Below are 21,910 nucleotides of genomic sequence, written 5' to 3' on the forward strand. Positions count from 1 at the left end.
CAGGTTTCAAAATGATTTGTTTTTTGGTTTGAGTGTCAATGCGGGGATCGGCCAGTTGGACCAAAGCGACTTTGTTTCGATCGAAAAAGCGTTTGGTTTGATGAGGAATCTGAATGATTCCTTGGAGTAATTGACGTGCCGTCACCGTGAACCATCGTAAGACTTCTTTGAGACTAGCTTCTAAGACACGAGCTCGTGTTTGTGGATCTTTTTCTCGACTGATGCCATACAAGGCACGAATCAATTTGACGGGAAGATGCGACTGAAGGGACGTTATGTTCGCACTGAGAGTGAGACAGACGAAAAAGGGTCTGAGGTTTTTATAGATTTTTTTTATGGGGAGTGAAATGAAGTCGAGGACGGAGACGTGTACAGGACAGGCCCTCCGTCTTGGCACCAGTGGTGAAACAAGTGGGTAAGAAATCGCAAATCCTCGGGAGTCGTAGGTTTCAAATCGACGAGTAAATAGGCGTGTGGCGTTTGAGTGGCATCGTCGTACGCCTGAGTCAGCCAAGGCGTTCCTAACTGTTTGGCTAAGACTTGCACTTGCGATTTATCTCGAGGGCTTTTAAACAAGACCACGTAATGCGCATTGAGACTGATGGTGCGATGGGCTTTACTTTGTTGAAACAAATTTTGGGTGATGTAAACGACACTGGCATTACGGTGATGACCTTTGCGCGTGAACCACAGTTTAATTTCTTCTTCGTCTTCTCCTAACATGTCGTCGAAAATGACCAAATGGGTTAGACGGGAGTCAGAGATGATGCCATCGTCTTCTTTAGGAATACCTTCCACAAACACGATGGAATCGCCTTGACTTTCTCGCAAGAGGCTGTACGCCGATTGCCACTCTTTGTAACACCACACGATCCGTTGAGGGGGTCGATCGATCAAATGATGTTTATGTTCGATCAAACGTTTGACGAATTCGGTTTTGCCTGAACCGCTAGGTCCAGCAATGAGCATGTTAAAGGGATGGCGAAGATACAAAGCCTCCCAACTGGCACGATCTATGTGTTCGTCGATGACTTTGACAGTAGAGGAAGAGGGAGCAGAGACAGCAGAGGTAGCCATGGTGTGAGAAATGTCACTTGTGACACGAAAAACAAACAAGACAAGAGTTTATATACTTTTTCAGAACACGTTTATTGAATGTTTTTTTTCAAACATGAATACGAAAGACAAAAATACATAAAAGCCAAAGGCTTAAGTACAAGGATAAAAGGCACATGATAACGATGAACGTGGAATAAACACAAGTGTCTGTACAACAACCACATGTTTTGGGTAATGTTCTAACCAGTTCTATAGTAGTAGGGGGTAAGGTCACACAAGTGTCCTCCCGAAAGGGTCTTTCAGGCCTGTCCACGACAGTCCTGTCCTGGGTGACGGGTTCTTCTGGCACCGTCACTAACACGGGTTGAAAAGTAACTTTTTTCCTTGAACAACTCTCGTGCATACTGGGCCACTTCTTGGGTCCAAGCCTCAAAACCCCATTCTTTCCAGGCACGGACATCTGTCCAATGGGGATGTAAGTCACAAGCTACACACACATCGTCATACACGTCTTGGGTAGCTAAAAGTTGACGAATCTTTTTTTCCTGTTGAGGTTGAGAAGTATCCAGATGAAAACGCAAGGCTTTGAGCAAAAGGAGTTTTTCGTGACCATTTAAGGCCATTGAGGTGGTAAGTACTGATCGTAAAGAGTCCACAAAGAATCGGCTGGTAAACGAAATCCCCAAAAACAAGTCACTAAGACACACACCACTTGTCGTCCCAAATTGAATGGATACAGTTCTTGTAATAATTGATGGTAATGATCCACGGTTTGAATATGGTCATTGAGTTCCTTCCACGGAATCTGTTGAATGACATGTGACATAAACCGTGGCATGGCAGCCTGTTTTTATATTCTCTTTTTTTCGGATGCAATACACGTACTTTCTAGCCAGAGATCTTCGTTCTCCAGTAGGGAATCTAAATCTTGCATACTGTAACCGAAACGTCAGAGTTCGTTTAGAAGTTTCCTCTTCCGCTAAGTAGATTCCACGTAACAAATGTTGGTAATCCTTTAACTTGTCTTCCTCAATGCGTTGCACTAGGTGAATCTCGAAGTAACCATAATTATGAACATGTCGATCATTAGCGACCTCAAAGTTTTGAACAATGTCTGACCATTGAAAGAATTTCTGACGAATCAGTTCTCTTATACCATTCAGGTACCAGTGGTTAAAGATCTGGTGACGTAACGGATGCAATTGTTCTTTACGTTTGACTTGTATTTTGACCAGCTCTCGGTAAATGCATTCTCTCAATTCCACAGGCAAAGCACGAAGGTTCTCTAGCAAAGTATCCATGAATAGGTCATACTAAATCCTCTTTGGTCTGACACAAGAAATGTACTGTTTGCACAAACATGGTTTTAATTCATTGTCGAATCTAAATCGTTTCACCACTAATCTACACATTACAATTCGTTCAGAAGTTTCCTCTTTCACCAAGTTGACATTGCGTGAAAGATGTTGATAATTCGTTAACTCTTCCTCTGGAATTCGATGCAGTACGTTTACAATGTAGTAGATAGAATCGTCCATACCAAACCATTCCTTTTTATAACCAGGAGGTCGTTGATCAATGTCTGTCCAATGGAACAGTTTCAACTCAATCAGTCCTTGTATAGCATTCAGGTACCAGTGGTTCAAACACCGGTGACGTAACGGATGCAATTGTTCTTTACGTTTCACTTGTATTTTGACCAGCTCTCGGTAAATCCTTTCTCTCAACTCCACAGGCAAAGCACGAATGTTCTCTTGTAAAGTATTCATGAATAGGTCAGTCCGTACAATTCACAAAAGTAATCCACATAGTGAGTAATTTCTGACCACTGCCATTCAGGGTAACGTCCAAGAATGTCACTGAACTCTTTTGATGTAAACGGTCTAAAGCGATACAATAGGATGAATGCACCCTTGACCCAAAGAAATTTAACACACTGGTTGACTTTTTTCACTTTCCTCTTATGAATTTCTCGACACAAAAGTTCTACAGTGACCCATTGAGATTTCACTCTGGCAAACCCTTGCCAAACTTCTTTGTAAATCTTCTCTTGCAGTTCTTTAGGTAATGATTCAATATCGTTTTTGAAATGAAGTTTAAATACTGGTCTCGGTGATGTCCAACATTTGACTCCTAGCCAATCTGGTTTCTTCTTCGTCAACGACATGGTAAGTTACTTCAATGTCTCGGTCCCACTAAGGGTAAGTAATGACAATTCGGTGACCATCGAGCATGTTCTACGTAGGCTGAATCTTGCGGTTCCCAGTGGTGAAGTGACACACCGCAACTGAAGCACTTGACTTTATCTCCTTCGCCCAAGTAGAAAAATCCGGCTCTGGCTAATTCTTCAGGGGTCGGTCCTCCCAGATACTTAGGCCATTTTCCTTTGAACGATTGAAGACGATTTTCAAAGTCGCAGTATTCCGACAAACGCACAGGAAACGAATATTCGTCTTTCACAGGTTCGTTTCGATGAGGGTTGAGTGACATGGGTAGGAGTTTGCTCAGGGCTGGATGACATCCGTAGGGGGGTAGACGTGAAGGTGAACATTCCCCTTTAAAACGAAACCCAGTAAAATGTCCAAGAGGACGAGCGGCATCACTTTCGCATCCCACAGGTTTGACACGCACAGCATCCCTTTCCACGATAGGGGTAGGGACACTAAAGTTCCCATGATGCTTTACGGCATCGCTAAGGTCACAAGGTACAGCATTGTATCCATCGCAAGGCTCACAATCGCACTCGTCTGCAAACTCCGTTACGCAATTACAATGGTAACCACATGGACAATCGCAGTTTCCTTCCGGACATTTTCCGTCGCAATGCATGGGTCTTATCCATCCAATATTAGTCACACTAGAGGAAGATACAACTTTTTTACAATCCCCAAACTGGAACGATGTCTCTTTCAAAGTATTCAGCTTGTTCGCTCGGTCTTGGTAGTCCCAATGAACTATCGATCTTGCCTAGGGTTCCTTTTTTATATACAGACCAATACCGACGTGACCATACGGTAAGGTGAAATGATTGGGAAGTCTCACTCGCTTCTGGTACACGATTTGATAGATTTTTTCCAGGGGTCGACTGACGATGTGGTGAGTGGGTAAACGTACAATCTTGTTCGGTTGATAGGTGGTCACTTTAAAGTTTCCATCCTCTCCCGATTGCAAGGCTTCTTTCAATACCCCAAAATTGACCACTCGACTGGTACGATAATTCAGAGTCAGTCCTTTCACTTTGCACGTCGTGTGCACTTCTCCTTGCTTGTCCCGGTATTCGTAGCCGTAATTTTTGGGACCACCACTGACGAAACTTAGAATCTTGTCGTCGGGATGCTCGTCTGTCCAGGCTCCTAAACGGTCTCCTTCGATGTTAGGGTGCTGTTGACTCGGGTGATGGATGTAAATGCAACTGTCCGTGTCAAAGTACAGGACGCGTTCCCCTAACAGTTCTAAAGCTTCGTACAATTTTAAGCGAGCATGAGCTGTCACGTAAGCCGCAATGATGACATTTCCAAAAGGGTCGTCTTGTACAAAGTCCAGATCTTCTTCGTAATTAACCAAGATTAAATTCTCTCGAACGACGTCCACGTGTTTCATGTATTTGGTTTTGTCGTGAATCATCTGGAAGTAGCGGGAAGGTTCTGTCAAATATTCCGTCTTGGGTAAACACGGTCGTTGTGCCATTTTACCCCACAAGCAATTTAACATCACTTTGGCAAACGATCGCCTGCCTTCGTTTTTCTCGATGTGGTCTAAAGTGATGCCTTCTTGTTCGTAGTATTTCTCTTTGAATTTTATTTGGTCTTCGGGAGTGTGACACCAGGAAGGATAGCCGCTGGCTTCTTGCTTCAGTTTCAAAAAGGCATCCACGTAGTCGGCGAAAATGCCTTTCTGATTGGGATCACCCTTGTGGTACTGTTGTGTCTTGGGAAAGTGGCAAATTTCGTACACTTCTAACAGTTGGTATCCCATGTCCAGAGCTTTGAACAATTCTACGCTGACCCAGGTTCCCGTCAAGGCCCGTTCTTCCTGGCTGTGATGACAAGGCTGGTCTTGGTTGCACGTTTCGGCACAAGTACGGCACAAGGGAAACATCAGTTTGCCTTGACAATGGTGAGGTAAGACGGGATGGTATAGGTTCGTGGGAGGCAAAACTTTGCACTTGATCAAGCCTTCGTATTGTCGAATGTTGACCAGGTCGATGTGTTCCGTCAGCAATTGTGGGTGCCCTACAGGAAAGCGACAATATTTGCACACGTAGGGATACAGCGAACACACGTCCAAGTATTTCATTTCTTCTCCTTTCTCTTCGTCGGCTTGGTACAGCAAACAGGTGGCATTGGTCCTTCCTCCGTACAAACTATCCCTCGGGTTCAGCGGGTCCATGAACTGGTAACTTTCCACGAGGCGTTTAAACTCGGGATCGGTTTTCATACGGTGATCGTACTCGTGTTCCCACATTTCCACCACTTGGTATCCTTGCTGTTCTAACTTTAGGCGCCGCTGACAAGTGTCCTGGTACAAGTCTTCCATGGTTCGTTGCAAAAACTGATTTTTAGTGCCACGGTCAGGGTAACAAACGGGACATCCGTGAAATAAGCAACCGTTAAACTCGTACACGATCTTGGGGTTTTCTAAGTCCCAGCCATCGACCGAATACGTTCCGATGGTCTTTTCGCCTCCTCCGTTGCGGGCATGCTGAATCCATTTGTCTTCCTTGTCGCACAAGTAATGTAACCAACGTAGGGCTTTGACCGAGTATTGACGTTTGACAAAGTGGGTCGTTTGAGGGCTGATGACAGCCACGGTGTTTTGAGGCATGAATCGTTGTCGATACACTAGGGAACACGCTTTGGCAATGGTGCAAGCTTCTTTCAAAGGATCGACCCCTCCGTGTTCCATGAACAGTTCTCGAAATTTTCCACAGCAACGCCGTAAAATGTCCACGTCGGAACGACAATACTTTAACATTTCTTCCTGAAAATCGAAAGGGTCCGAGGCGTGAGCCTGGTACCAAGCGTAGAAAGCTTCTCGTTGTTCGGTACGCATGTTGTCGGGGTCGTAATAGTGAGCCTCGGGCAAATGGGGTAGAACGGCGTGTTGATTGGCTTCCGTATTGAAAAAGTGTGGAAAGTACCCTTTAGCCATTTCTGTCATTCCAAACGTTTTAGGCATTCGACTCAAAGGCATGGCCAAATAGCTCATCGAATCTTTAAACTGTACTTGTCCCACTTGCATGAAAATGATTTTGGCTCCGTTCAAAGTCACTTTAGGACGTTCGGTGCCTTGTACCGTATAGTACCTCAAAAGAAACTGTCCATCGTATCCGGAGAAATTGTGAGCCATCACCGTGGCATGACGATGACAATCTTCGTAAAGTTCGATGTCCTCTTGGCTCCACGTCTTGTCGATGGGGTCTAAGACCCATTGGGCAAAATCGGCTAACGTGTTTGGCCCCCGAAAAATTTTTTCACGCCCTCCAGGAATCTTGCTGCAGTGAGGGCAATGACTGAAAATAGGTTCTTGAATGCACTTCTCGCACGCTCGATGAGCCACGCAGAAATTAGGAATGTGAATGCCGGTTTCTTGCATGCATTCGAAATCGAAAAAGATGAAATTGCCTTTCTTCTTGTGACCGTCCTCTTTCTCTGGTGGGGGTTGGTATTTTTGCACGTAGCATTGGTGTTCCAAGTCCACGATGTGGTGACAAATGTGACATTTTTTCTTTCCTGAACATACGTGTGCCTTGGTATTATTGGTACGTATGACTTGTTCACACGTAGGGCACAATCTCAGGAGTTGACAAGCACATTTCTTCTGTGAACCTTGCGTTTTCAGATGTTGTTGGTAACAGGTAGGGCTGACAAACGTGCGCAGACAAGTTGAATAAGGCACTGGTTCTTCGCTCAGACAGGGTGAAGAGGCCAAACATCCTGAGCATTTCAATCCACAATGCTTGTGTTGCTCTCGATTATTATAACCATGGTCACATTTCTCACAGTAATAACCGTATCCCAGGAATCCGGTGATACTGGTAATGGTATCGAAATGGTCATCGTGATGATAAACATGAATGTATTTTCCGTCCTTAAAATCTTGCCCTCGAAACAACAGAGACCCGCGCACTTCTTGAGGGTGCACTTTCAAAGTGTATCGTGGAGCTAGGGCATCTTGCAATTTTTGCATCTCAGGAATGCCACAGGGTGTGTCTTTGGACATGCCAGCTTGTCGTAACAGGAGTTCTGCTTCACTTCGTTGTTTGGCTTGGTCCGATTGTCGAATGTTCTCCCAGTCTCTTTTCCATTCTACCGTGTCGTTCTTGTTGGCATAGGTTCGTCCCACCACGATGGCACGGGCTAAACACATCTGGTCATGAGGATTGTGAATTTGGACAAGGCTACGCTTAATGCTGCGAAGGTCGTTCACCAATAACATCTTTTTGCGTCCGGTCCCTTGAGGAGGAGAGACGTGGGTCATGTCCAATGTGGCTTTTCCATCGGTGATGTCAAACTGGTCATTAGATTGTTGCACGTGTTGAATCTTGTCCATGACTTTGGAAGCGGTCAATTCTGCAGGGGTGCTAAACTCGATCCAAACAGGGGATTTCAAACCGTCGTGTTGTATGGAAAGTCTCAAGCGATCGTCTTCTTTGGGTTGACATTGTTGCTTGAGTGAAGTGAGCAGAGAATCCCACACTCCGGTGATGAACCCTTCTGCTTTCTCTAACGGTACTTCGGACTTGAAATCTTTAAACTTCACTGTGTATTTGTAAGCCGTGGTTCTAAATTTTCTAGAGGAGCGCTTTTCCGTCTCTCGAATGGAATAGTACTTTTCAGGGTTGACTAAGGGTGGTGAACTTGGTTTAGAGGTTTCAAATTCTGGTTCACTCATGTCCTCTTCAAAATCACTGGCATGAATTTGTGCCAAGATTTCAGCCCTGGTTCGAGGCGATAGATCACGTTTCTGCCTCTTACTTTCTTCTTTCTTCTCGAATGAATTAGATCGTTTCATCTTGAGTGAAAAACGTCAAATGACTCAAGTTCAAACACCATGAGCTACTTTATAGTCATAACAGACCAGCGTATATAAAAGGGTGTGTGTCTTGTCCTTTCACTATTCATTTCACTCTCAAGCCGAGCACAACGATGGAAGAGACTAACCAGATGGAACGTTTCGTCAGAGCTTTGCGAGGGGTCATTCGAAAATTCTCTTCAGACCAGCCTACGGACTACTCTCCTTCCTTTCGAGATAAAAGTCAAGATACTTGCTATATCTGTCAGAAGAAAGGGCATTGGTCTTCAGAGTGTCCAGACCGTCAAAAAAGAACAAAAACAGGGACTAAAAAAGAGAAAAGTCAAGATACCTGTTATTATTGTGAAGAAAAAGGACATTGGTCTCCAGATTGCCCAAAAAAGAAACAAGAGGAGTCAGAAGAAAAGAGGGATTCTTCAGAAGAAGAGAGGGATTCTTCGGAAGAAGAGAGGGATTCTTCAGAGGGAGAAGAGGAAGAAAAAAGACAATTCTATTTACAAGAGGCAAAGAAACAGGAGAAGAAGAAAAGAAGAAGGGAAGAAAATGAGGAAAAGACGGTGAAGAAATTTAAAAAACAGAGAGACTAAACAAGGAGAAAGAAGAAGTCAATTAACTTTTTATTAAAGTGTTGTGTTATGAATTGTGAATTGGATTGTAAAAAAATGGAGAAAAGAATAAATGAATGATATAAGGTAAGTGTCTTTGAGTTGTGATTTTAAAATAAGAAGCTACACTCACGCACTCATACAAAGACACGTACTATAAGGGTAAAATGGGTGAGTTATTTTGAGTTATTGGCAAATTGAAATTGTATTTCTTTTCGAGAAATATGGGTGGCCCTGAAAAGGGCCTTTTTTTCTTTATGGTGTATGGGTGAGTTTAAGCAATCAATTTTAACTACCTTATGCCAAGGCCTACTTCTGGACTGTGTAATGTTGATGATGATGATGATAATGATTGGGTTGAAATCACTAAGGGTGGTACGGTAGGCTTAGTCACAGGGTTGACGTGTTTAGCTCGGGAAGGTCGTATTCTCTTCGGTCGTAATAAAGAAGTCTGATACATTTGTTTCAGACTTCTTAACTCCGCTAAAATGTCCAACAGTACCGTGACCGTTTGATTTTCACCCTCTTGTTTCTTTGCTGCTACTTCTTCTTGCTGTTGTTTTTTTCTTACCTCTTCTTCTTGCTGCTGTTGCTGTAGGAGAAAAGCCTGTTCCGCTTCCTTTTGTCGTTGTATAAATTTCTCCAATTCTTCTTTCTGTCTCTGTCTAAAATTCTCCACTTGCGGTAATGAAGAAGGTAACGAAGGTTCCGGAACAAATTCTTGCGAGGAAAGAAAATCCACAAAATCCCAATTCACCTCTTCTGAAAGTAAGTCTGGGTTCCCTTGGGCGGTCTCCCCTGCTGGTGCACCCCATTGGATCGTTTTCTGAGTTTCCGTCATGTTGAATCACTGTCGCATAGATTGACTGCACACAAGCGCTAGCGAATCTATATAGACTACGTGACGTCACAGACTGATCTCTTCGGATTGGATGCGGGCTGACTGAATTCTGTAACGCGTGTTCGGATTGGTGAATGAACTCAATCCGTTTCAATCCTTTCTGTCCCTATAAATAAGCGCAGTTCACTGCATTGATTCACCTATTCTCGGAGCCTCAACATGTGGACCGACGTTGAATCTTCAACCCTTGTGTCAACAATGATGTTCAGGACGGACATGCTCATGTATGTCCGATCCAAGTGGACCGTTGTCCACAGGACCAGCAGCAGCCTGTGGATAAGAAGAGTCTATCTAGAGAGACAAGGTTGCCTCAAGAGGAATCTGATGTATGGCCCTGCTGTAAGACGAAGTTTGAGGAAAAGAAGATGTCGCAAATGCCCTTTATGTTAAGGGCATATTAACATAAACCAAAGGCCCTTTTCAGGGCCCCCATATTTCTCGAAAAGAGATAGCCTTTCCATTGCCTACCCCTTTTTTATTTTGTTTTTTTATTTTTTTAAAAATAGAGACCCTCCCTGTTTCAATTTTACATAGACCCTATATTGTCCCACGATTTTTGGCCATGTTAAATTTACATATACCCTATATTGTCCCACGATTTTTGGCCATGTTAATTCCCATAGACCCTATATGTTCCCACGATTTTTCTCCATGTTAAATTTACATAGACCCTATATGTTCCCAAGGGTATTTTTAATGATAAGTCCCATAGACCCTATACTATCCCCCTTCACTACTCAGGATGTTAAAGAAGGGGTATGAAAATATATTTTAAAACTCTTCGTAAATACAATTCTTTCCCCTGCCACTTTCCGCTATATGACTCACATTTAAAACAAAATATCTAGTACAATATACGAAACCTACACTAAACTCCTTTGTCAGATATAACTACCAGCCCCTTGACGATTCTTATAATCTCTATAATTTCACGAGTGTAGTCAAAGAAGATGGAAAAGTAGTCTGCCATTTGTGGGTTTTTTTTATTACTTCGCTGCATTACATTTTATGAGTTTCTACTGGCAAAGGCAAGTGATATGTTAGAAATGTTGATATATTATATTTGTTATGCATCCAATAGAATGTCGATGGGTTGCCCTTTGGACATATGATTCCCATTATTAATAAAGTAAAGTCTCAACACCTTAGTAATGTCCCTCCTCCTCCATGTTTAAACAAAATTAACATTCCTTTCCAATTCCCACATTACCTGTAATGATACCAGTGCATTGAAAGAGGTCAGAAAGGAAATTAACATTAGGTTACCCTTTGTAAACTGTCAGATTATATAATTGCCACAATATTATCTTAGTTATCTTTCAAGTGTAGATGAAAAGTTTATAAAACAATTTTTATACTAAAATCAGCTACTTAAAATCACTATGTTTTGTAGTTGCATAATGCTGGTATATTGTTTATTGTTTAGACATAATTTCATGAATGGGAATCCTTTGCACAAAACAGTACGAATTGGAAAAGATGCAAATTACCTTTATTTTGTCTTACGATCAGCCTACCCTCGTAATGTACTTGAATAGGATAAAACTATTATGTACAAGTTTCATATTTAACGATAGCGTGGTCTAACATTATTAAAAATATGTAATGATATAAAGATACATATTCAAGATAAGAAAGAATCAATGAAGAAAGCATTTATGTGAATAGGTATAAGGAATACCTTCATGTGTTTCATTTATGCATGAGCATTAATTAAAACTTTTTTAAGTCAACTTCATTTATATACATATATATATTGACGGTGCAAACTTTCGGCGACATCATGTATGCTACCTATATCTATGTTGACAGAGAGAATGTATATATCACTAAATTAGATTTCAAGTTTATTTTTGATCATCATCCTTCCTACGTATGGAACCGTCTGCATAGATAATGAAATACCATAGCCACACATATTAGCTAGATATTTTGTCCCCTTCTAGGTTTTACCTCCGAAGTGATAACTTCAAGCGTGATGCGCATTCTTATATATATGCCTGGTCAGCTTCCGGACAAACCGTCTCAATATTCTCAAAAGTAATCGTGGGTTTGCAGTTACTTTACAGAAAGCGCATTGTAATTACTTCAGATGTAATGCAAGGATTTGTAGACGTAACAGGGATCTAACAGAGTAGCCAGAAGGAGGAATATTCCAAAGTATGGAAGAGGCTTGTTGATCATGCAGTTTAACTGAATGTGACTGTTGCCAAAAAAGATCAAAGTGACTTGCATCAATCTGAGTGCATACTGTAGATTAAAGATTGGTTTTTGATTTAATCTACGTGCTGTTTAGGTGCTGGCGATAATGCAAAATGCCAAACTATTATAGTGGTGGGGGTTGGTCTCGTATCGTTGCTTAGGACAATTTACCAATAAATAATATCGGGTACAGATAAAATAGCCCCAGTTCAACACCCATCTCCCACACCCTAAAAATAAAAGACAGGACATAATTCCCTCACCCAGTATAAGTTTTTCCCCTTTTAAACTTTTTAACCAACACACATATACATATTTTGTGGCGCCATGGATCATTTGATTCTGATGCTTAATGTGGGCCTATTTTGAGTAGATAAATACAATTCTGTGTGCATGTTAAATGTTAGATCATGACTATAACAAATAAGGAGATTAAGATGTCTAATGCTATTAGTACGCATTGCAGGCATATGTGTTTTTCACATCACTTTTTTTAATCATCATTACAACACTTTTAAGCCATTGCATTAAATCCTTCAGCTGTTCTATAACACTTGCATTTTTAAAGTGAACTATATCCATTATAATTGTATGTACTGTATTTGACTTATTTTGAGAAGTACATAAAATCCGAGCCAAAATATTATTGTACAAACGAGAAATTCCATGATTAAATTAAATGTTAATTTTTCCGATTTCTATTTTCCCTATCGAATCTTAAAAATAGGCTAGCATATTTCTGACAGTTTAAAAAGTTAAAACACTTGTTCTAGCAGAGATTATGTACTATCTTTCATTTTTGTGGGGATTTTATCTATTCCCAGAAAAGCATATGCAACGAATATGAAAGTATGTGGTGCCAGGAATGATAAGGTTACTCATATGTCAGAAAAATGGCAGTAAAATTTTAGTTGTAAGTAGTGTGAACTTCTATTTACACTTAACCCCAGTAATAAGATATAAAGTGTATACTCTGATATTGATGTTGTGTGATTCTTTCTTACAGAATGAACAGTGTTGAGTAGTATGTTCCCTGGTTGACTTACAGGGTAACTAGATGCCAAATTTTCAAGAATATCTCTCACAAGCATCAGCCCATATTGCCAATCTGACTATGCCCGGGCCCCGAGTGTCCGATTGATCTAAAGCGCTCTCCGTCACGGATCACTATTATCTCACCTCTGTCTTCGTGGGTTCGAGTCTCAGGCTCGGTCAATGTGGATATGTGAGAAAGCTTGCCGATAGCTTCTCGTGGGTCGTTGGTTCTTTCCGGGGTTTTTCCGGGTTCTTCCTCCACCTTTAATACTGGCCTATCTTATTCTGAAAAATGACGTTAAACTCTATAACAACAACAACAACAACAACAACTAACTATGCCTACTCTGAAGTGTGTTTTCTGATGGAGACCGCTCAGGTGGCCTAATTGGTTAGAGTATCTGCCTCGGATGCTGGATGCAATGGGTTTGAACCCAAGCTGAATCTAAAGACTTATATAAATTGTAATAGCAGCTGCCTCACGTGGCACTCAGTAATAAGAAGTTAGTGTTTGGACTGGTCAGATTGGTGTCAGGAGAATATGACTTGATGGGACATGATCCTATTTGTCTGTGGCATAATGCCCCAATCCTATACATCCCTATAAACTGCCATACTGCCGACATCGTAGCGATCTGACAAAACTGTTAAAACTACATTGAATATGTGAATCACACACACACACACACACACACAGAGACACATTTCCTGACGGAATAAAATTCTGATACAAGCCATTGGATGCATTTGCAAGTTCCGTTTACATACACTTTTGTTGGTTGAACAGTGATGTATGTCTCTGTATGCCAAAGTCAGCTGTAGTTGGGGTATCAGTAAGACTGGAAACATTTTGTCAGATGCTGACCCAGGGCTGGTGACTTTTATTAAAAAAATCACAAACTCTGAGTTCAGTTTCCATGTGCTCAAAATTGCCACATTTTAAAACTATTATTTGCCACACAGCGCTGAAACTGATGTACTTCAAATATGAAACGAAATCAATCAAATCATATTAAATTGACTTTTGTATTTTTTCTGATCTCAAACTGTTTCAAGTAAAGCATTGTTCACCTCCAGGTCCTTATGTCAGTCATTGTCCAGTGGTAGATATTAACAGGTTAGTGTTACTACCTAGGTGGCACCAACGCTACTGGTCAATCAATCTGATTTCCTGTGCAGTTACCTTCGATCATTAACAAAACAAAACCGTTCCTAAATTGAATTACGAAGTTGAAATTTCTTTACTTATGTATAGTATGTGTTGTTGTGTGCTTGGGTAGTATTAAATGACAGGAAAATAAGTAGTAAAAGTACATATTGAAAGAATGATAGGTCTAGTCAAAGCATTTAACACCTTAACAAATCCCTTGACTAGTATGAAGACAAAATTGGCATCAGAAATAACTTTCATTTTGTTTTATTTGGTGCTATTTTAGATTTTGTATTGTTTCAAAACATGAGGAAGTGCTATTTATCCAATATATGGGTATATTATAGTATAAAGTCTTTCTACTTTAGCTTCCTTTGATAACATCTTGTCACATGTGTCAAAAGATGCATTTAACATGCAAACCTTTCAAACAGCTCATTCCTTCGTTCCGAAATCTTCGCATTTATTTTCTCAACTGAGGAATTGTTATTAAACCAAATTTTAATTCCATGATCATTAACAAACCATATTTCGGAATATACATTTATGTTTGTATCAGCTGCTGGACCAGTAGTGATGATGCTGCCTATACATTGTCAAGGTCACATAACTGACCACTAGTCCTCATTAATGTTCATTAGCGTCTGTGTCTTGCTTTATACAGTTTATCTTAATATTTTTGATGTTGTTCATAGGTATCACTTACTATCCTTAACCATTGTTGCATTACACTAGTGCAAGCGTGAGCAAAGATCAGCTCAATTATGATGCATCAAACTTGATCTCGTTGTGTATTGAACAACAACATTGCAATTGAAACAAGACCCCCAAAAAATCAAAATACTTACTCAAATGATAGTGATAGTGAGTAAGGAGTTTTTGGTCAGGTTTTCTTTTCTATCTCACCTTCGCCAAATGAAAGCCGATGTTTAATCAAAGAATATAAAGCCATCATAGACCATGTTTGATCCTTTATTAATCATCATACAAGGACCTAAAAAATCCAGATTACAACAATAAGGTAACGTATTAACAGCTTGTTGTGATTTTGTTGTTGTTGTTAGCTTTAATCCCATCACTCTGCCATGCATCATTGCACTGGAACAGTTTCAGTATCGAGTAGACAAATTCTGGCTGGTTTCTGCAATGCATGTTTGTAATGTGTAGAAATACCCTTTTTTCATCAAAATAAAAATTAATATGAACAAATCAAGATAAACAGGAATAATTAACCTTTCAAACCAAAACCTCTTTCACCTCAAATTCGGAGTACTTATGGAAGTTCTAAAAGGATATTTATTTAAAGCCAATAAATAAACACAAAGCCATGTAATAACAGCAATGCATGTAGCAACAAACTGTATAGCCCAGGCAAACTTGTGGCTTAGCAATTAGGGGCAAGCTACAAGGCGTAGATATAACGTTTTCAGCTTATACGTAATACAGTACAGACTGAACAAAGCAGGAAAAATAGTATGAACAAGAAACAATTCTACTTAGATGAAGCCAGAACCAAACTGACATACAATACTGTAGGCTATTTATCATGTAGTAAATACAAACATATCTACCTGTGATACCCATTTCACAATTAAACTTGGATAATAGTAGGTATTTCAGTTAAATAGCGAAATTGAGGATCACACATATGATAGATGTTCACGAGGAATTGCAAGTACCTGCAATTACAACATGACATTTTATTTAAACAATGTCCCAATACGCACACACTGACTGGTCCCACCCTTTTTTCTATGTTGTGTACATACATATCTTCAGGCATTTAACCTTTGATTATTACTGTTTTAATTGAACTCGCTTTACATCCAAAATAGTCCTAAATATTTTACCACGTTTCCAGAAGTATAATGTTCCAAATGAATTCCAGTGGTGTTCCAAATAATTCCAATCTCGCATGCACTGATGTGTAAATTGTCATGAATTTGCGAATTTTCAAATGGACTTACTCTTTCAAATTGATGTAATCTAGAATATGTCCTTGAATAAATTCACAGTAATCATTAAAAAGTAATTTTATCCTAAAGTCAACGAGCACTTTGTAATTCCAATGAATAATGGAAACTTAAATAAATAAATCTCCTCAAATAATAATTAAACACTACCAAAAGATCGATTCCACTACAGCTGTTTAGATACGAATAGTAATTCTGATTCAAACAACATTAAATGTATACACCTTCCCACTTGATATAAATTGCAATAAACCATTATCTGTAAATAGTCTGCCATCTTAGTAGAATTTCCATCGAATTCGTAAGAAAGGCAGGTCTGTTTACATAAATTTTAGCAAGCTGTCTGGAAACGGGCAGGTAGACCATGTTTTTCTGGGAGGAATACCAATGTCCTGAATTCAGATCCAAGTAAACATGTTTACAAACGAAATTAAAATAAAGTGCAGGCCCACAATAACGGACAAAATTACTACTTAATATGTTCTTTACAAAACTACCCATAACAATGTATAATCATTAAAAAATTTATATAGATATTCATTACAATCTACTAAGTCTTAACCGAAAACATGGCATTGTATTAAATCCATGACAATTCTTCTCACGCAGTAAAGCATCAGTCCATTCTATGGACTCTTATTGTTTGTATTGTAGTAACATTTGTATTTTTTGTTTTTTTTTTTGGTCTGTTAGAATGACAGACGGGCGCATGCAAGCCTCAACCAGTGAGCAATTGTTACGATTTATGATTGCCATAGCTGAAGTTATAATGACATCATGCCAGACATGTGTAATAAATATAACTTGGATAGTTTCAAAATATAAATTCAAAGACTAATGACTTTTTCGACATTTGTTGAAATACAAAGACTAATAAGCTTTGATATGTCAAAGCGGTTCATATAAAAAATGGTATCCAGTTGAAATGTCGGAAACAAAAAGTAAATGATGTAACAATCCCATTTATATGAAACTGGCTGGCTGTGGAAAAGAAATTTGCATTATTGGTTATTTTACCGATTCCGCGGTCCCTCAGTGTCCGAGTGGTCGAAAGCGCTCACAGTTATGGATCACTGCCATCTCACCTCTATCTGCGTGGCTTCAAGTCTCGGTCTAAGCCGATGTGGTATGTGAGAAAGCCTGCCGGACGCTTCTCGGTGGTTTTTTCTGGGGTTTACCAAGGCTTATACTGGCTGCCATGTATAGCCTATCTTGTTATGAACAATGGCGTTAAACCCTATAACAACAACAACAAATTCCGTATGTCGTTGCAGGTCTCAGGAAATACTGCCATGGACTATCGGTTTGAGACAACTTGACTAGATACATGTAAGCTGCACCTTCAAGCAAACTATGGCAACCTTAATATTTCTTCTTATAGTTTTTTATTTAACAGCCATATAATAATATTATTTGTGTAACAGTTTTCTAGATGGCAGTCTGTTTGTTCTTTAATTTTATTCAGAATAAGTTAGGTTCTCTACAATCTGTGGTTACAAAACTATTTGATCTGCTTGCCTCTGGGAAGAATCTGATTAATTTTAGGTGTCCAACGTCAGGGTGACTAGGACTTAAAGACCGAGGGTAGTTATTTACAAATATACTGTCTTAACCAAACCATTTACATGGCTCATATATGAGACGAGAAAGACACTAATTGATTGAGACATGGCGCTTTTGCTGGTTATTCTTATCTAGGAGATGGTCGACCGTGGTTGAATGATATACTTTCTCTTAGGAAAAAAAAATGCAATCATCCTTTCTGTTATACCGATAAAACAAATTTCATCATAGAGTCGAGTGAACGATAAAACTCATTAGTCAGCATGCCGGCATAACCTGTTTGTGTCTCATCCTTCCAAATTCAGTGTTTGGGAGAGGTTAGAGTCGCTGTATTCCTTTTTCATCTTTTCTCTCTGTCTCTCTCGAGCCTATTTTGAGTCTTCAGCCATAACCGGATTGTCTGTTCTCTTTCCCCACTGTGTGGTTTACATATAGATCTCTTTTCCCATTATGCTTTCCAAGACATTATCTCTTTTGTCTTCGTGTCCGTCGCTTCCAGACACACATCCCTTGGCAAATGTTTTAATGAGAAAAGATACTTGCTATTATTCTTGGAATCGGGCTTCCCCTTCCTCAGAAAAACTTGGACTGCCAAAACGTTTAGGGAAGAATACTTTAAACATTGAATTTCGTCATGGAAACACACCCCCAGTTTAACTTAGCCAATCAGGGTTAACCATATCTAACCGCTAAAATTTTAACCACCTCAGCAAAGTTATAATAATTATCTCTGCTCCGCCTTTATTAATAACTGTTCAGGAAAATCTAATTGAAGACATTTATTATCAAATGGCACCAGACTGCTCCGATAGTCTAGTTTCTAGTGCGTCCGCCTCGGATACGGGAATTTGAGGGATCGAACCCCAGCAGAGTCATACCAATGACTTATACAAATGGTTCTAACAGTTGCCTTGCTAGGCGATTAACAGTAAAAGGTAAGTGTTAGGACTGGTCGGCCTAATATAATGTAACTGGTAGGGACATCATGCTATATGTCTTTGGCATGATACATCAGTGCTAGACATCACTAAAAACTTCCGTACTGCAGAATTGTAGCGATATGACTGTAATATTGTAAGAGATATATTAAAATTCCAAATCACACGCACGCAATCCAAATGTCACAGAATTGTCTCTGGTTTGTCTCTACGTTGTCGTTTCATGCCACTTAACCCCATATTAATGTCACCTCTTCTATACATCTAACCATTAATCCATCAGGTCCTAATTAAAAATCAATCATGCCCTATCCCATGCAGCAGATCATCGCATCATTCACAGGCGGTGATTTTTTATTGCGGGCCAAGCCTATACGTTAAAGATAATTGTTACATGTCACCTTGATGCAGCAAGATTCCACTCAGTTAGAGTGCAATAATCATCTTCCAAACTTCTTACTGATACATTGATTTTGTAATTAGTGGTCAGGGTCACTGACCATTTAGAGAAATATAGTTTACTGACAATATATTCTGTTTTCGTTACCTACTAAAAACCAGAAATTCTGGATGTCATGCATTTGAGACTAAAGACAACTGTTGGATTTTGAGGCAGTTGTCCCCAAATACAGTTTCAATGAAATAATTTTAAGTTCTTGTCCTAATTTGACCATCTTTTGTGGCTTACTCACTTTAGACAAGGGAAAAGATCTATTGATTTTGTGGCTTTAGAGTTTTTTGTTGGCTTACATTTCATGTCATAAGCAAAAGAATGTTTTGATACTGGAGTCAAATGGGCACAGTTGCTCTATGAAGAAAACCGGGTTGACCGTGTATAAAAAGAAAACTTCATTTATTTCCCTGACCAAATATTGTCCGCTGGTTGCATTTGAATTGTGAAAGACGAATTATTTAAAAATATACCAGGCAAAGACTTTTCAGGAGCCACCCACCATAATGGAGGTACGTGGGCTGCTACTGATTTTTGGGGAATGCACGGAATGACGCTCATAATTGTGGGAATGGGTGTTTGGTGTACCATTTACTGTACTCATGTGGCTGATAACAAAACCAAACTTAGACCATGTATCTCAGAACATGATCAAGTGGATTATTCCTGCCCAGCATGTTGTTGTTTTTAGTTTGTTAGAAGCAATATGTTGCCTTTGAAGGAGTTACGAATGGTTTTGCATTTCTAATGAAAACGTAAAGTGTCCTATAATTTTAATCATACTTAAAGATGTTTATGAAAACTTTTGCAAGATATAGCATGGGACATCTCTCACATTGCTATATCCCATATCTTAACATCAGTCTGGTTGAGTCAGTTGTGCTAAAGCAGCAGAGGAGGCGAGCATACCTTTTGCTGAAACGTAAATTTATAAATTAAAACCTCATATGAAATATTTTTTTAAATATAAGGTCAATAACGCCAAACCGACGTCTAATTGAGGTCCCGCCTCCTCTGCTGCTATAAATAGATCATTGTTATATCAATAATAAGGCACCAGCTATGGAATCTAACACAGATAGATTAGCTCGAGAATGATTAAAAGCAATTAAGAAATTTCTTCCAGTCTATGATTCTGTCAGACAAAAATTACAAGAATGTCAGGAGTCTCAGGTGGAATTTGCAGAAGGTGCAGAACAATTTTTCAAACCCGTTACGAAGGCACCGAAGGAGTTACAGAGGTCACCATGGGCCTTCTTCCCACATTAGAACAAACCGCTAGAGCGACTGAAAAGATAGCAAGAAGAATTAAACAAACAAAAAATATTTTACAGAATCTTCCAACTGATATAGCTGCTGCTCAACCTCCTCCCATGGAGGAAGAAATACTTGAGGGTACTGACCAAGCTCGTTTTGAAATAAAAGACCGTATAACAGAACCAGGAGAAGCAAAAATCTGAACTAAATCAAACGAGAAATTTATTGATATGGTTATTTTCTACATAAGAAATACTGAAGAGGAAAGATTACCTGAACTTGCAGTGAGTAGTTAAGATAGCAACAAATTATTTCTGAAACCTGAGTATCACGGAATAAGGCAAGAAATAACTTGGTTTTGCCTTAAAACGATTTGACCATTTTTCGTTGTACATGCGTACTACGTTACCTAGGGTATATAATTGTTTTTCAAGGTAAGCGACTGTACTAGCATGTATCTCGTCGAAAAATACTTGCGACGAGAGACATTAAAACCATGATATGCACGGATACTTTACACTGACTATTACTCACTCTCCTATGGAGTTAAGGTAGATTCCATTTTTAACCGACACTAGTCGTTTTGGATCTTGTCAAGGAGTGAACGTTCTCCAATGTGTTCTCCAGCCATTGGTGTAAGTGTTTAATGCATATTTTATTTGACATGTGAAGCTTATTCAGGTTCCAATGTCATGTCGTATAATGATGCATTTACTACTACGCAGATTGGAAACGTTGTGAATTTTGCATTACAAGTCGCTATTAGAGTTTAATTTATTAGCATATATCTAAAGATTTTTCAGAACCCATTATTATGACCAGTTTGGTTTGATTGTAGCTGTTCAGGGCTGTTTAGAGCTGACTGAAGATGTTCAGGGCTGTTGAGAGCTGACTAAAGATGTTCAGGGCTGTTTAGAACTGACTGAAGATGTTTAAGGCTGACGGTAGCTGTGTAGGATTGACTGTAGCTGTGTAGAGCTGACTGTATGTGTTCAGTGCTTCGTGCTGTCTATACGTATGTTAATACCTGTGTTTGTACACGTGGTGCAGCCACGAATGTAGACTTAGCCAATACATGGGTGCTGTATGCTGTCTGTACGTATGTGTATACGTATGCCTGTACATGTGGTGGATCCGTGAATTGAGTACATTTTCAATTGCTTGAGATTATTTTGAATCTTATTTGTAATATAGGAGATTATGTAAAATCTCACTTACATTGCATACTATCGGAAATTATGTGAATCTAACTTACAGCGTATAATATTATTTGAAACCTATTTGAATTCCTTGAGATTATTTGAATCTTAATCGTATTCCATACGTGAGATTATGTGAATCTCTCTTACATTGCATAATATTATTTGAAATGTATTTGCAGTCCATGAGGTTATTTGAATCTCACTTTCCATACGTAAGATTACAAGAATCATATTTTCGAGTCATACCAAAGACTTACAAAAATGGTACTAATAGCTGCCTCGCTTGACGCTCAGCATTAAGAGGTTAGTGTTAGGACTGGTCGGCCCGGTGTCAGGATAATGTGACTGGGTGGGACATCGTGCTACATGTCTGCGGCATGATGCCCCAGTGCTAGACATCACTATAAACGGCCACATAGCAGACATCGTAGCGATATGACTGAAAAATTGTTAAAGCTACGTTAACAATCCAAATCACATCCAAATCACACATCGTTTTTAAATTTGTGAATGTTTGTGTAGAGTGATTGGTTCAATCG

This window comes from Sinohyriopsis cumingii, chromosome 16 (assembly GCF_028554795.1).
Source record: "Sinohyriopsis cumingii isolate HCF-2022 chromosome 16, ASM2855479v2, whole genome shotgun sequence".
NCBI lineage: Eukaryota > Metazoa > Mollusca > Bivalvia > Unionida > Unionidae > Sinohyriopsis > Sinohyriopsis cumingii.